This window comes from Equus przewalskii, chromosome 24 (assembly GCF_037783145.1).
Source record: "Equus przewalskii isolate Varuska chromosome 24, EquPr2, whole genome shotgun sequence".
Taxonomy (NCBI): domain Eukaryota; kingdom Metazoa; phylum Chordata; class Mammalia; order Perissodactyla; family Equidae; genus Equus; species Equus przewalskii.
The window spans coordinates 23,356,940-23,375,321 of record NC_091854.1 but is presented as its reverse complement, the minus strand read 5'-3'; the positions used below and the strand labels follow the sequence as shown (position 1 = coordinate 23,375,321).

Below are 18,382 nucleotides of genomic sequence, written 5' to 3'. Positions count from 1 at the left end.
ATGCTTAATTTACATAAGGAAAATATGAGGCAAAAAGGTAACAATGAACAAGGAGACTGAAGAGAAAAGTGAAGAGACTGAACCAGCTGCAGTGTACTGTTTATAATAGAATAATAAGCAAAAAACATTGAAAAGGTAAACTGAAACAAAATGATGAAAGGCCCATAAACTACTGAAATCTACATGCTGTATTATGTTCTTTCATCTAAACTCTGGAAATCTTCCTACATTCTCTTGTCGTCTATCTGTGACATTTCACTGCCTAGAAAACTTTAGGCTGATGGGTATACGATTTCACTCTTTACTCTCTTCTTTATATCATAAACAAAACAATTAAGTAATTGTCCCACCATTTGCTTGCCTACTATCTTAGACAAAGTTTGAATAATGAACATAATTTGTTAATTCTAACTAATTTGATAGGTGTAACTGCACATATGGTATTAGAATGTTTAGAGACTTTTTCTTGCCAAATAATCATTTTACAAACTCAAGTGAAAATTAAAATGTCCATTAACAGCCCTATATAACTTCAGTTTCCATAATTCCTCTCATAAATCTCTTCATATAGTTAGGATACTTTCCTTTCCATTCGCACATTTGCCAAACTAATTCTCACCTCCACAGCTTTGTTCTTGTAGTTTATTTTTTAATTTTACTCTTGACCTTTTCTTTTCTGACATTCAATTTTTTTATATGTCCCAACATACATTTGGTGCTTAATTATATAGATGTACTAGTCATTATTCTATCACCTCACCTAAACAACAAATTCCTACAGAAAAAAAAATTCCACTCTTCTTGATTTTCCCATATTACATTTAGGTGAAAAAGGCATTGAAGTTAGAGCCTAGAAACTGAAATTTAAACTAACCTTTAACACTTATATAAAAAATATCTATACTGATACTTATTTATATGTATAAATTTATGTGTATATATGCTGCTTTTAAAAAAGTGTTTAGGCAAAGCTTATTTTGTAATAAAGGCCATGAAATTTGCGCTATACCATGTGGTCTATCAGTAGGATAAGTCCATGTTCTATGGACGGAAAAATCATCAGTTGTCTCTAAGGGCTTTGAATATTCTTTCCATTTGTCAACTCTCAGAAACTTTCTTTCCATACCAGATTTTCTATCCACCCACAAATCTTAAAATTCCAAACTTTTCAAAAGTTTAGAAGCAAATAATATATCATGTGTACACATAGGAGGAATTTGTTTGCATGTTGATTAACTTTAAAATTTGAATATAATGATATAAAATACAAATTTCAGGATTATAGACAAATTTTAAGCATAACACAATAATCAAATTATACTACTGAAGATTCTTAAGATATTGGGCTTTTTCTTCAGTAATATAGTATTTAAATAACAAAAATTCTGAAATGCCAAAATGATTGTGGGGCATAGACACATAGATCAATGGAAAATAACTTATCCAGAAATAAACCCTGTCAATTAAGTTCTGACAAGGGTACCAAGACAATTCAGTAGGAGAAAGATGAGTTGTTGTGGTTTTTCTCAGAAATAGTGCTGGACTACAGGACATCCACATATAAAAGAATGATGTTGACGGGCTGGCCTTGTGGTGTGTTGGTTAAGTTCACATGCTCTGGTTCAGCAGCTTGGGGTTCATGGGTTTGGATCCCAGGCATGGACCTACACACCGCTAATCAAGCCATGCTGTGGTGGCAACCCACACACAAAATGGAGGAAGATTGGCACAGATGTTAGCTCAACGACAATGTTTCTCAAGGCAGATTAGACACAGATAACAAGAGAATTAGTGAACTGGAGAAGTAGCTGAATAAAAATTTCAGAAAGCATCAAGGAGAGACTAAAAAATGAAATATGTAGAAAAAAAAGAAGGATCATAGAGAATGCAAGTTCATTAGTAATAAATAACAAATATCCTACCACAAGATAGTAGAATCTAGTAATTGGAGCCATGGATGGATAAAAATGCCAATAGTTCTGTTCCTTAAATTGAAGTGGTTTCAATGGAGGACTTCAAAGTAGAAATAATATTGATAGCCTAAGGTGCAGACGTCTGTAGGCAAAGGCAAGATAAAGGATTTTGCCTTCCCTCCAAAGCCCATTGTTTGAGAGAGTCCACCCATGGTAGGTATGATTAATTTGAAAGAGAGGAAAATGGGTACAGAACAAAAGCCAGTGAGTAAGAGAATAGAGTCTTAAGGATTATAAACTATGTCTAGACAAAATCTTTGTAGTTACTTAACCATGGAACCTATTGAAATCAGATAATTCAGAAGACTACTAAGTATTTGAAGGAAATTAAAGTCTGGCCTAAAAATGCCTGTGGTTCTTCAATCTCTAAAGCAACTCACAGCCCTGAAATCTATTAAGGCTATGAAACTGCAACATTCAAGAAGGACAAACACTCTAAAGTCCACTTTAGATGTGGCCATAAATGAAAATGGACAAGCAAAATCTTGTCACAGGGAAGATCGAGAAGATATTCCAGAAGTGCTACCTCAACTGTGAAAGAAGGAAGTGTTCCACAGGTAAGTGTTCCAAGAGTAGTTGTAAATTTGTTGTGTCTTTCAGAGGAGGTGAGTTCAAAATCCTCCTATGCCACCATCTCGACACCAACTGTGTTCACTATTTCTATCAGATAGATTTGGTAACCGCCATGGGTGTAGCGAAAACTGTTTCCCACTCCCCTTTTCTAAATGGGAAGGTTTTGTTATGGTTATTCTGTTTCTATGCCACCTTCTATATGGGGATATAGAGGTCATGTTTTAACTTATATCTTAACTTATAGGCTATTAAACCATGAAGGATTACATCTTGTTTAAGTGAAGAAGACTGGACATCCACTAGTATACCACTTGGAATTAATTTTGGCTGACAGTAATGACATATTCAATTTCATTGATTTCTGCTCTAATGTTTAATATTTCTTCTCTTCTGCTTTTTATTTCTTTTCTTTCTCTATTTTTCTAAAATGGAAGCTTAGAATATTGCCTTTAGAGCTTTCTTCTTTTCTAATATATGCATTCGATGCTATAAATTTCCCTCTAAGCACTGCTTTTGCAGCAATACCACACATTTTCATAAGTTGTGTTTTCATTTCCAATTAGTTCAAAATATTTTAAATTTCTCTTGAGATTTCCTTTTTGACCCAAATGTCATTTGGAAGTGTTAGTTGTTTAAACTCTTAAGTAATTTGGGATTTTCCAACCATATTTCTGTTATTGATATCTACTTTCATTCCATTGTGCTCTGAGAGCAGACATTGTATGACTTCTCTTCTTATATAAATAATATAAATAACTTTTCTTATATAAAAAATATAAGTATGTTTTATGGTCCAGAATGTGCTCTATTTTGGTGAATGGTCCAAGGGAGCTTGAGATGAATGTGGATTCTGCTGCTATTATATCAAGTAGTCTATACATGTCCATTACATCCAGTTGATTGATAGTGTTGTTGAGTTCAAGTATGTTTTCACTGATTTTCTGCCTGCTCAATCTGTCCATTTCTGACAGGCAGTTGTTGAAGTCTCCAACTATAATAGTAGATTCATCTACTTCTCCTTGTAGTTCTACCAGTTTTTGTCTCACATTATTTTTATGCTCTGTTGTTAGTTGCAGACATATTAAGGATTGTTATAACTTCTTGAAGTTATATATACATCCCTTTACTGTTACGTAGTGACCCTTTTTATGCCTATAACTTTCCTTGCTCTGAAGTCAGCTCTGTCTGAAATCAATACAGCTACCACCATTTTCTTCTGATTAGTGTTAGCATCATATATCCTTCTGCAACCACTTACTTTTAATCTATATATGTCTTTAATATTTAAAGTGAGTTTCTTGTATACAACATATAGTTGGATCTTATTTTTTGATCCACCATGATACTCTCTGTCTTTTAATTGGTGCATACAGATTATTGACATTCAAAGTGATTATTGATAGTTGGATTAATATACGTCATATTTGTTCCTGTTTTCCATTTGCTCTTCTGTTCTTTATTCTTATTTTTGTCTTCTATACTGTTCTTCCCTTTTTTAGTTTTTAATAGAGCATTTTATATGATTCCACTTTCTCTCCTTTCTTAGAATGTTCAGTTACACTTTTTGTTTTTTTAACCTTCTTAATGGCTGTCCTAAAGTTGGCAATATGAATTTCCAATTAATCCAAGTCTCCTTTTAAATAATGCTATACAGCTTCACAGGTAGTGTGAACACCTTGTAATAACAAAGTAATTCTAATGCCTCCCTCCTGTCCTTTGTATCATTATTGTCACTAAACTTACACATAAGCCTACATAAGCAAATATATTTTTACATAAATTTACATAATCAAATACATTGTTGCTATCATTATTTTGAACTGTTGTTTATTAGATCAATTAAAAACATGAAAAATTAAATTTTTTAATTTACCTTCACATTCTTTCTCTAAAGCTCTTCCTTTCTTTGTGCAAATATGTTTTTGATCTACATTATTTTCCTTCTCTTTAAAGAACTTCTTCTAACATTTCCATGTAAAGTAGGTCTACTGGCAACAAATTCCCTCAATTTTTGTTTGTCTGAGAAAGTGTTTATCTCCCCTTCACTTTTGAAGAATAATTTCACATGGAACAGAATTCTAAGTTGGTAGGTTCTTTCTCTGAACACTTTAAATACTCCACTTCATTATCTTATAGCTTACATGGCTTCCTCTGGAGAAGGCAGATGTAATTCTTGCTTTTGCTACTCTATAGGTAAGTTGTTTTTCCCCTCTGGCTTCTTTCAGGACTTTTTCCTTTATCTTTGATTTTCTGTATTTTGAAAGTGATATGCCTCAGTATAACTTTGTCCCTCATTCATACTGCTTGGTGTTCTCTGAGCTTCCTGGATTTGTGGTTTTGTATCTGACATAAATTTGGGGAAATTCTCTGTCATTCTTGTTTTAAGTAATTCTTCTGTCCCTTCTCTTTCTTCTCCTTCTGGTAGTCCCATTATATGTTTGTTATACTTTTCGTAGTTGTCCCACAGTTCTTGGAAATTCTGTTCTAGTTTTTTTTCCCTGGTCTTTTTTTCCATTTGGTTTTTAATTTCAGAGTTTTCCATTGAGATATAATCAAACTCAGAGATTCTTTCCTCAGCTCTGTCCAGTCGCCTAATAAGTTCATCAAAGGCATTCTTCATTTTTGTTACAGTGTTTTTCATCCCTAGTACTTGTTTTTGGTTCTTCCATGGAATTTCCATCTCTCTGCTTACATTGGCCATCAGTTCTTGCATGTTGTCTACTTTATCCATTAGAGCCTTTAACAATTTAATCATATTTGTTTTAAGTTCCTGGTCTTATAATTGCAAGATCCCTGCCATATCTGAGTCTGGTTCTGATGCTTGACCTGTCTCTTCAAGCTGTGTTTTTTGCCTTTTAGTATGTCTTGTAATTTTTTCTTGATAGCAGGCATGACGTACTGGATAAAATAAACTGCTGTTAATAGGCCTTTAATAATTTAACGGTAAGGTATGGGTAAATGGGAAGAATTGTATAGTTCTTTGATTAGGTCTCAGTTTTTTAGTGAGTCTGTGCCTCAGGACTACGAATCTCACACATGCTTCTCAGTCCCACCCTCCCTTAGGTAGAACTGGATGACTAGAGTGGACTGGAGTTGGATATTTCTCTCCCCCCAGGTCAGTTAGTCACTGATAAAACCCCAGCAGGTTAGGCTATGGTTAACTATTTTCCACCTGAGGACAGACCTTGTTAAGAAGAACAGAATGTTCTGGTATATTTCAAAATGGTTCCTTTTGCCCTCCCCCTGCTGGAAACAAAAGGAGATTTTTCTCAGATATTCTCTCTGGGAACCTGGTAGAGCTCCAGGAGGTAAAATTCACAAAAGATTGGGTCACCATGAGTTTTTATTTCTCAGACTTGTCTACACTGGGCCTCCAGGAATTCCTCAGTTACAACTCAGCTTTCCCTACTATGGTACTGGTTCACATAGAGGTTTCAGCTAATGGACTTCTGCTCTGGTGAGTGTGGCTCTCTGTATTTGCATGTTAGTCTCTCCATTTTTGGTGGCAGTGTTTTGCCTTGTGATCTTATTTGTCTCACAGATTTAAGATGAGTTGATTCTTCATTTTATATTTTTACTTATTATTAGGATGGAGTGGCTACTTCTAAACTTCTTCTAAGCTTCTTCCAAGCTAGACCAGAAACTAGAACAAGTAGTGATTTTTTTCAAGAGAGAAACTACTGCCATCTTACATGAATATCCAATTGTACAAAGTCCAGTGCTAGTATGACACAATTTCCTGTAATCTACCTTACTTTCAGCTTTCCATTCCACCACCCTAATTGTGGCTTCATTCTCATGGTCTAACATGGAATTCCACTCATGATATATATGCTCCAAGCAAGAAGATTGGAGGAAGGCAGAAAAAGATAAAAATACATTACCAATTGTCTTTTGGGGAAACTTCCCAGAATCTACCACACAATACTGGAACTCATGACATAGTATGGTAAACTGAATAATGGCCTGCCAAGATGTCTACCCCTAATTCCAAGATCCCTATGAGTGTTACATTATAAGTTAGACTTCTCAGGCTGCCATAACAAAGTACCATAGACTGGATGGCTTAAACGACAAAAGTTTATTTTCTCACAGTTATGAAAGGTAGAAGTCTAAGATCAAGATTCTAGATAATTAAAGTTCTTGTGAGGATTCTCTTCCTGGTTTGCTGACTGCCCTTTTTTCTCTATGTCATCACATGACCTTTCCTTGGTGCATGTATGGGGGGAGGGGCAGAGAGAATACACTCTCTCTTCTCTCCTTATAAGGATACAAATACTGTTAGATCAGGGCCTCACTTTTATGACTTCATTTAACTTTAATTATTTCCTTAGAGACCCCATCTCAAAATGTAGCCACACTGGGGATTAGGGCTTTAACATGTGCATATTGAGGGGGACACAAATATTCAATCTATAACACTTTATATGGCAAAAGGAGTTTGCAGATATGATTGAGGATCTTGATATGAGTTGATTAACTTGGGGGAGAAGATTTTACAGTTTAATCAAAACAGTCCTTATAAGAGGGGGTCAGGAAATCAGAGAGAAGTAGGAGCTGTGACAATAGAAGCAAGAGGTTGGATTTATGTGAGGTGAAGGTCACAAGCCACAGAAGGCAGATAATTTGCAAAATCTAGGAAAGACGAGGAAATGAAATCTTCTCTAGAGCCTCCAGAAAGAACTAGCCCTGCCAACACCTTGATTTTAGCCCAGTAAAACCAATTTAAGACGTCTGGTCCCTCTGGAACTGTAAGAGAATAAATGTGTGTTGCTTTATGCCACAAGTTGGCAGTAATTTTTTACAACAGCAAACGAAAACTAATATACATGGCAACATATAGCTGGAAGAGAAGATGGGAAATGTGGTTTATTTTTCACAGCTAAAATATGGGGAGCCAGCCCTGGTGGTCTAGTGGTTATGATTCAATGTTTTCACTGCCACAGCCTGGTTTTTTTCCATGGCAGGGAACCACATCATCTGTCTGTCTGTTGTCATGCTATAGTGGCTGCATGTTGCTGTGATACTGAAAGCTATACCACTGGTATTTCAAATACTAGCAGGGTCATTCATGGTGGGCAGGTTTCTGTGGAGTTTCCAGAATAAGACAGACTAGGAAGAAGGATAGGACCACCCACTTCCAAAACAATTGGCCAGGAAAACCCCAGGAACAGCAGCAGAGCATTGTCTGACACAGCACTGGAAGGTAAGAGGATGGCACAAAAAGGCAGGGCAGGGTTCTTCTCAGCTATACGTATAGTTGCTAGGAGTCAGAATTGACTCGATGGCACTAACAACAACAAAAAATACAGGGTTTCTATTACTAACGAAGAAAGAGAGAAAAGATATTGGGGAGCAACCATCATTCATGCCACACTCAGAGATCCTGGAATTTTTGCTGAATACAGTAGTAGCATAAGATTTTAGGTTTGCTTCCTTTGGTAGAGGTTTGCGTTCTGTGTTTTGGAAGGATATATGCAAATGTTTGAAATTGTCCTTCAGTATTCATTATACCCTTCTTCTACAAAAGAAACCCATGTTTTAGCTGGATATATGTCTGGTCAGAATGAAACCGTATCTCTCAGCATTCTGTAGCCATATGCCTAATTTGTGGCCAACCAGATGTAAGGAGAAAACTGAGCATCAGTTTCCAAGAATTTCCCATAAAGTGAACACAACAACCTTTGGCCCCTCAACCTTTACTCCCTTTTCCTTCCAGCTAGTTACAATGAAGACATAATGGCTAGAGCTGGCAAAGCCATCATGGACCATGAAATGACCTTGGAAATAGATGCCATGCATGGTGGAGCAACAAGTTAGAAAGAGTGAAGGACTCTGAGAATGCTATGATGCAGAGCTGCTATACCAGCCATGCACTGTCTATCTTCAGCCTTTTATGTTAGAGAAAAAGAAATTTCTGTTTTTTTAAGTCGCTGCCATTAGGGGTCAATTACTCCCAGTTCTAACTAATGCTCTCCCTTCCTTCTATTTTATTTCTCTCATAGAACTTTTCACTTTAATTTTCACTGATGTCTCTAGATGCACATCCATGACATGTATAACAAAATTCTGCCTTTAAAATATAACACTGGTGTGGTCATTTAAAGGTGCATGTCTTGTGAACTATTACAACTAAGAGATTAGGAGAAACTTCATTAAATATGCGATATATCTAGATAAGTCTCATGAGCGACTGACATTAGGCACAGGAATTCTAGGTAATTAGTGAGAATGCTTATTTATGTAGACAGCATATACACTATTGGGTACTTTTGCACTCTAAAATTATATGCATAACTACCTATGGCCACATGAGACCATAGCACATAAAAAATGTAGAAACACACTTTGGTCATTACTTCTAACTAATAAGTTTACACAAAGCACGCCTAATTTAAGTGCTACTTTATCATTAAGAAGTTCTATTTAAAAAGGAATGATAAAACTGTATCTGATGAAGTAGGTATTTAGCAAAGGCTCTCAAAGTTTTGGGTCACAGGACTCCTTCATACTGTAAAAAATTACGAGGCCCCAAAGAACTTTTGTTGCTGTGTTTCATATCTTTCAATATTTACCATGTTGAAAATTAAGAGTAAAACTTTTAACATATTAATTTGTTTTAAAATAACAATAATAGAGGGGAGGGGACAGAGCAAAATGGCGGGGTGAGCTGACCCGGGATTCTCTCCCCTCCAAAATACAACAAAAGATTGGAAGAACTGAATTTCAGAGAATAAACATAATGCCAGCTCATTAGAGACCTACAATACCAAGAAGGTGGAGATCATAAACCTTGCTTACACCTTCGGAGGTGCTGGAACGGTAGGAGAGAACATTGCTCCCTCCCCTAGAGTCTGCGATCGCTGCAGCGTGGGTTGGGAAGGAGCGGGGGAGGGGCCGCGTGACCAGGGGATCATCCAGGACTCCTGCCACTGATTCAGTTGAGACCCACTGACGGGGGAAAGCTTCTGTCTGCAGGGACCCCATAAATCAAGGGCCTTGGGAGACCAGAGAACAGAACTGATCTGAACCCAGACCGGCACGTGTGAGTAACAGCCCCTTCCCCCGCTGGCAAAGCCAGTGGGCGCAGCCATCTTGACCCAAGGCGGAGAGCTCATAACACGTGGCTCTTGACCCGTATCTAGTGGCGACAGGTTATAACTGCAACTGAATTCTACCACCATGAGAAAAAACTGCTCCTCTACCATCCAGCAATTTATAAAAGCCCCAGACCAGAAGGAAAACAATAAAAACACAGAATTAAGTCCTGAGGACTTGGAATTAGGTAAACTAAGTGATAATGAATTCAGAGCAGCTATAATCAAAAACTCAATGAGGTAGAGAGAAAGATAGAGAAACAAGCCGAGTTCTGGAGTTCCTTCACAAAAGAGATTGAAATCATAAAGAAGAATCAAACAGAATTACTTGAGATGAAAAACACAATGGACCAGATAAAACAGAATACGGATTCCCTGAATGCCCGTGTAGACAACATAGAGGAGAAAAGTAGCATAATCGAAGATAGACAGGCTGAATGGCGCCAGACAGAGGAAGAAAGAGAACTAAGAATTTTAAAAAATGAGGAAAATCTCTGAGAGATAATGGATTCAAGGAAGAGTAAGAACATAAGGATCATAGGAATTCCCGAGAATATGGAAAAGGAAAATGGAGCAGAAAGTGTGCTTAACGAAATTATTGAAGAGAACTTCCCAAATCTAGGGATCAATGGAGAAATGTGTGTAGAGGAGGGTTTTAGATCTCCTAGATTTGTCAATGTAAAAAGACCTACTGCAAGGCACATAGTAGTAAAGTTGGCAAATAGGAATGATAAGGAGAGAATACTCAGGGAAGTAAGGAAAAAGAAGAGAACAACCTATAAAGGAGCCCCTATCAGACTGTCAGCGGATTTCTCTACAGAAACCCTACAAGCTAGGAGAGAATGGAGTGATATATTCAAAGCTTTAAAGGATAAAAATCTTCAGCCAAGAATACTCTACCTAGCAAGAACTTCCTTCAGATATGAGGGAGAAATTAAATCTTTACCAGACAAACAAAAGTTAAGGGAATTTGTAACTAAAAGCCCTGCATTACAAGAAATCCTCAAGAAGGCTCTCATACTTGAAAAAAGAAAAAAGGGAGAAAGGGGACACAATCCACAGACTAGGGAGACCGATGGATAGAACCAGAACAGGATAGCAAATATTCAATTATAGCATTACGGTAAAGGTAAGGAAACTACCAAAACAAGGACGATCTGAGCACTGTAACTACAAATGAATAAGACGAGTTGGAATAAAAAATGAAAATAATTATTTAGGAGGGGAAGAGCAAAGGGTCTAAATCAGTATTGGTCAAGTAGGTAAGAGACCACCAGAGAATAGACTATATTATACACGAGATTCTAAATACAAACTTCAAGGTAGACACTAAAATAAAGTACCGAACAGAGTCACAAATCATAAATAAGGAAAAATCTAAGAAACCCAGCATAAGAAATTGCAGTATTAAATGGGTAGTCTAAAGCACACAGGAAAAGAAACATAGGAAAACAAGATAATGAGCGACAGATTAACAGCATTAAGTCCACATGCATCAATAATCACTCTCAATGTGAACTGATTGAACTCTCCAATAAAAAGACACAGAGTGGCAAAATGGATTAAAGAACATGATCCAACAATTTGTTGCCTCCAGGAAACACATCTCAGCCCCAAGGACAAACACAGACTCAGGGTGAAGGGGTGGAGGACAATACTTCAAGCAAATAGCAAGGAAAAAAAGGCAGGTGTTGCAATTCTCATATCAGACCAAGTGGATTTCAAACTGAGACAGGTAAAAAGAGACACAGAGGAACAATATATAATGATCAAAGGGACACTTCATCAAGAAGAAATAACGCTTATGAATATCTATGCACCCAACACCGGAGCACCAAGATTCATAAACCAACTATTAACAGACCTAAAGGAAGATGTTAAAAACAACACAATAATAGTAGGTGACCTCAACACCCCACTCACATCAATGGACAGATCATCCAGACAGAAAATCAACAAGGAAATAGTGGAGCTAAATGAAAAACTAAAACAATTGGACTTAATAGACATATATAGATCACTCCACCCTGAAAGAGCTGAATACACATTCTTCTCAAGTGCACATGGAACATTCTCTAGGATAGATCATATGTTGGGAAACAAGGCAAGCCTCTACAAATTTAAAAAAATTGAAATAATAACAAGCATCTTCTCAGATCATAGTGCTATAAGGCTAGAAATTAATTACAAGAAAAAAGCTGAGAAAGGCACAAAGATGTGGAGACTAAACAACACACTACTGAACAAGCTATGGATCATTGAAGAAATTAAAGAAGAAATAAAAAAATACCTGGAAACAAATGAAAATGATAGCATGCCATACCAACTCATATGGGATACAGCAACAGCTGGATTAAGAGGAAAATTCATCGCAATACAGGCACATCTTAACAAATAAGAAAAATCCCAAATAAGCAATCTTAAAGCACACCTAACTGAACTAGAGAAAAAAGAACAAATGAAGCCCAAAGTCAGCAGAAGGAGAGAAATAATAAAAATCACAGCAGAAATAAATACTATTGAAACAAAAAAGGCAGTAGAAAGGATCAATGAGACAAAGAGCTGGTTTTTTGAGAAGATAAATAAAATTGACAAACCACTAGCCAGACTTACAAAGAAAAAAAGGGAGAAAGCTCAAATAAACAAAATCAGAAATTAGCGAGGAGAAATAACAACAGACTCTGCAGAAATACAACAGACTATAAGAGAATACTACAAAAAACTATATGCCAACAGAATGGATAACCTAGGGGAAATGGATAAATTCTTGGACTCCTACAATCTCCCAAAGCTCACTCAAGAAGAGGCAGACAATTTGAACAGACCAATCACAAGGAAAGAGATTGAAACAGCAATCAAAAACATCCCAAAGAATAAAACCCCAGGACCAGATGGCTTTCCTGGGGAATTCTACCAAACTTTCAGAGAGGATTTAATACCTATCCTTTTCAAGCTATTCCAAAAAATTAGGGAAGATGGAACACTTCCTAACACATTCTATGAGGACAACATCACGCTGATACCAAAACCTGACAAGGACACCACGAAAAAAGAGAACTACAGGCCAATATCACTGATGAACATAGATGCAAAAATCCTCAACAAAATTTTGGCAACCAGAATTCAGCAATTCATCAAAAGAATCATACATCATGATCAGGGGGGATTCATACCACGGACACAGGGATGGTTCAACATCTGCAAATCAATCAACGTGATACACCACATCAACAAACTGAGGGATAAAAACCACATGATCATCTCAATAGATGCAGAGAAGGCATTTAACAAGATCCAACAGCAATTTATGATAAAAACTCTGAACAAAATGGGCATAGAAGGAAACTACCTCAACATAATAAAGGCCATAAATGACAAACCCATAGCCAACATCATACTCAATGGGCAAAAACTGAACCCCATCCCCCTGAAAACAGGAATGAGATAAGGATGCCCTCTATCACCACTCTTATTTAACATACTACTGGAGGTCCTGGCCAGAGCAATCAGGCAAGAAAAAGGAAAAAAAGGAATCCAAATAGGGAGGGAAGAAGTGAAACTCTCACTGTTTGCAGACGACATGATCTTATATATAGAAAACCCCAAAGAATCCATTGGAAAACTGTTAGAAGTAATCAACAACTACAGCAAAGTTGCAGGGTATAAAATCAATTTGCATAAATCAGTAGCATTTCTATACTCAACAGAAAAGGAACTCAAGAATACAATACCATTCACAATCGCAAGAAAAAGAATAAAATACCTTGGGGTAAATTTAACTAAGGAAGTGAAGGACCTATATAATGAAAATTACAAGGCCTTTCTGAGAGAATTGGATGACGACATAAGGAGATGGAAAGACATTCCATGTACATGGATTGGAAGAATAAACATAGTTAAAATGTCCGTTCTACCTAAAGCAATCTACAGATTCAACGCCATCCCAATCAGAATTCCAATGACATTCTTTACAGAATTAGAACAAAGAATCCTAAAATTCATATGGGGCAACAAAAGACCCAGAATTGCTAAAGCAATCCTGAGAAAAAAGAACAAAACTGGAGGCTTCACAATCCCTGACTTCAAAACATACTACAAAGCTACAGAAATCAAAACAGCATGGTACTGGTACAAAAACAGGTGCACAGATCAATGGAACAGAATTGAAAGCCCAGAAATAAAACCACACATCTATGGACAGCTTATTTTTGACAAAGGAGCTGAGGGCATACAATGGAGAAAAGAAAGACTTTTTAACAAATGGAGCTGGGAAAACTGGAAAGCCACATGTAAAAGAATGAAAATTGACCATTCTTTTTCACCATTCACCAAAATAAACTCAAAATGGATTAAAGACCTAAAGGTGAGACCTGAAACCATAAGGCTTCTGGAAGAAAACGTAGGCAGTACACTCTTTGACATCAGTATTAAAAGGATCTTTTCGGACACCATGCCTTCTCAGAGAAGGGAAACAATAGAAAGAATAAACAAATGGGACTTCATCAGATTAAAGAGCTTCTTCAAGGCAAATGAAAACAGGATTGAAACAAAAAAACAACCCACTAACTGGGAAAAAATATTTGCAAGTCATATATCTGACAAAGGCTTAATATCCATAATATATAAAGAACTCTCACAACTCAACAACAAAACATCAAACAACCCAATCAAAAAATGGGCAGGAGACATAAACAGACATTTCTCCAAAGAAGATATACTGATGGCCAATAGGCACATGAAAAGATGCTCATCATCGCTGATCATCAGGGAAATGCAAATCAAAACTACACTAAGATATCACCTTACACCCGTTAGAATGACAAAAATATCTAAAACTAATAGCAACAAATGTTGGAGAGGTTGCGGAGAAAAAGGAACCCTCATACACTGCTGGTGGGAATGCAAACTGGTGCAGCCACTATGGAAAACAGTATGGAGATTCCTCAAAAAATTAAAAATAGAACTACCATACGATCCAGCCATCCCACTACTGGGTATTTATCCAAAGAGCCTGAAGTCAGCAATCCCAAAAGTCCTGTGCACCCCAATGTTTATTGCAGCACTGTCTACAATAGCCAAGACATGGAAGCAACCTAAGTGTCTAGCAACAGACGAATGGATAAAGAAGATGTGGTACATATATACAATGGAATACTACTCAGCTGCAAAACAGAACAAAATCATTCCATTTGCAATAACATGGATGGACCTTGAGAGAATTATGTTAAGTGAAATAAGCCAGTGAGAGAAAGATAATCTGTGTATGACTCCACTCATATAAGGAATTTAAAATTATGGACTAAGAACAGTTTAGTGGATACCAGGGGAAAGGTGGGGTGGGGGGTGGGCACAAAGGGTGAAGTGGTGCACCTACAACATGACTGACAAACATTAATGTACAACTGAAATTTCACAAGATTGTAACCTATCAATAACTCAATAAAAAAAGCATAAAATAAAATAAAATAAAATAAAATAACAATAATAAATCTGTCCCATGTTCAGAAATCATATGATTTTATAAAATGAAACTATATTTTCAAAAAAATTTAGTGAGCAGAGTGGGATTATCCTACATTTTTGAAAATCTATTTAATGACTGGCTTAATAGAAGACAGATTTTCACATTTGCTTATATATTCAATCTCTTACAACTCATGTAGCCTCTAAAAAATCTCCATGATATGAGAGAATGAGAGTAAAAAAAGAAAAGTACTATTTTTTATACTATTTAGTATATAAGCATATACTAATAAGTATTAGTATTATTATTAAAATTATTTTGGCATTGTGGATCCCCTAAAAGGATTTAAACACCCATAGTGGTCCCTGGATTATACTCTGAGAACCATTATTGTACAAAATAGCTATAGAGAAAAATATCACAAAACTGTACTGTTTGTAGGAAGGCCAGTCAAAATGTATGAAAATACTCAAGATTATAAAGGAATAGAGTTTGGAGATTATATCAAGGAGATAAAGTAAGTTCTAAGAATACATGTTCTTCACTATTTCTCTTGAGTCAAAAGAAAGGGAAAAAAACAGGAAAAGAATATTTAGAAAATAAGACGACTACTGTCAAAACCATTAGATACAATATTATCTGCCCTGAGAGATAAATAAAGGTATAATGTTGAATGTGTTCATTAAGAATCAGATAAATGTGAGAGAACCATATGTTCAAACAGATAAACTTGAAAAATATTTTAAAGGTATATCTTAAAAAATTCTAGAAAGCCAGAAAGGGAAAATAAAGAAAAAATAAGCATGACACAAGAAGTAACTTTAAAAAGATTTTAGTTGAAAGATACAATTTTAGTTACATTCAAAGTTTGTTTACTAAATTGACTCAAGAATTTTTAAAATTTGAATGATATTATGAGAAATGACAAAAAAATTCTCAAAATTTATGCACTAAAAAGACCACAGGAATTTGATAATTGTATCGGCAAGGCTTAATTAGTAAATATTCAAAAGATACCTAATTTCTGTATTCCGTAAATTTTTCCAAAGCATAGGAAAAAGAGGTAAGTGTTCTAAGACAGACCATTGTCCTGATATCAATACCTCAAAAAGTAGTCACAAAAAGAAAATAATACAATCTCACTCATTACTACAGAGGGAAAAATCTTAAAATAAGTATTAGCAAGCCCAATTGAGTGTTTCCCATTCAAACAAAAACACACAATGACTAAGGTTTGGTTTATGAATGCAAACAAAGTTTAAAATAAGAAAATATATTGACTTAATTCCTTATCTTAGTATATTAGAGGAAAAAATAAGACTCTCAATAGAGTCTGTAAAGGCACGTGATAATATTCAACAAATGTTTGTGCTTTATGTTTAATCCAGCATCTCAGTAATAACTTTCTTAACATGATAAAGATGACCTATCAGAAATTAAATCATATTTGAAGATGAAATAACATAGGCATTAGCATCAAAGTCAGAAATAATACAAAAATCCCCATTTACCACCAATATTATTCTAGAATTTCTAACCTATGCAAGTAAACAAGAAAAACAGCAAAAGTATGATTGTTGGAAAAGAGGAGAACAATGATCATTTTTCTAATGCATACCTTAACAATCTGACAGCACCAACTAAAAAATCATTTAAAACTCATAAGTTAGAGACTAGAAAAATCAACACAGTCTTTTATAAAAGAATTAGTCTGAAATTATAATTTAAAATTTCTTCAATTCTCAATAAAACATAAAAAACATTTTGGAATAATCTTTAATGTGCAAGACCTATGTGAATAAAACTGAACACTTTAGTGAAAGCCATAAGAATAACTGAATAAATGTAGATATATACAGAGTCCTTAATCAGATGATTCAATATTATAACATGTCTATTCTCCCATAATCAGTTTCTAAATATAATTCCATTAAAAATACATATCTTTTATTATACAAAATGATTTTAAATTTCATTTGAAGAAATAAAACATAAGAATAGCCAATAACAATGAAAAGTGACTTGTCTTATCAAAAGTCAACATCATAAAGCTAGAACGTTAAAATGTTGTTGCTTTTAAATAAATAGACACAAGAACATCACATGTGATAAGGATATTATTTTAAATACCTGGTAGAATAATAGTTAACAAATGGTGTGGGGATAATTTAATCACTATATACAAAAATACAAAGTTTTATCCTTACTACAATCCAAAACTAAAATAATCTCCAAATGGAGTAATATTTAAAAGTGAAAATATAAAAACAGGAAAACATTCGAATAAAAAGATTCATCTTTCTATAATCCCATGGTTGGGAATGACTTTTTTAGCACTATATAAAAAATAGAAACCCCAAATACTCACTGATTTGACCGCAGTAGAATTAAAAGTTTATGGATAGCAAGACACTAATCAACAAAATGAGTACACAAATGATAGACTGGGAAAAACATATGATAAAGGCAAATTTGACTGAAATGATCTTTTCCAAACTAAATGGAGTAAAACTCTATACAGCAAATCCATACCAATAGAACAAGATACAAAGGATATGAACAAAGAAAAAGAAAATAAACAAAGGCAAGTCACAAAGTAGGGAATGAAATGATTGATATAAAAAAAAGTTTACTTTCACTACTGATAAATATGATGTAAGTTAAATCTGCATGTTTCTTAATAAAAAATCTGTTGGCCATTACTTTTGGCATTTCCAAAGGAGGTAAATATTTCCTAAACATCATTTAAGTTTTACATATTTTTAAAATTAATTATCAAATAGTGACCCAATAAGAGGGAAGAACAAGTGAGCCATGAGATGAGATTTAGAAGGGACAATTAAGAGTTGGGAACATAACGGAAACAGAAATTATAGTAATAGGGGAGGGGCTTATTAGGAAGGGAGCTTACAGCAAATTTAGTTTATTTCTAGGCAAAGAGAAGGAGAACCAAAAGGAGAGCTATCTGGAAATGTGCCATAAGATATAGCTTCAGACAGAATGAAGAACATGATAATGCCAGAAAACCTGTCTGAAGACAAGAAAGAGCGGCATAAGGGTCTAAAGTCTGGAGAACAAGCCAGGCAAGATTAACTGAAGGACATAAATGAGAGCCAGTTTTCTGCATGGTATAAAATTAGGCTTCCTTTAGTAAGTTGCCCAAAAACACTGAGAAACTTTGAATAACAAAGAGAACTAAGATTAAGGGTACCAAGTAGAATTCTAGCTTCTCCGTGAAATAATTCAAGCAGCGGTAGTCCTTGTGGTCCTTGGAA

The 18,382-nt window shown here is 35.3% G+C and overlaps 1 protein-coding gene across 1 annotated transcript in view; it reads right to left on the bottom strand.

The window, feature by feature from the left end:
• Positions 1-18,382, bottom strand: part of LRRIQ3 (leucine rich repeats and IQ motif containing 3) — a 204,388-nt gene that overhangs the window by 66,195 nt on the left and 119,811 nt on the right. The gene's annotated exons all lie outside the window — the stretch shown is intronic.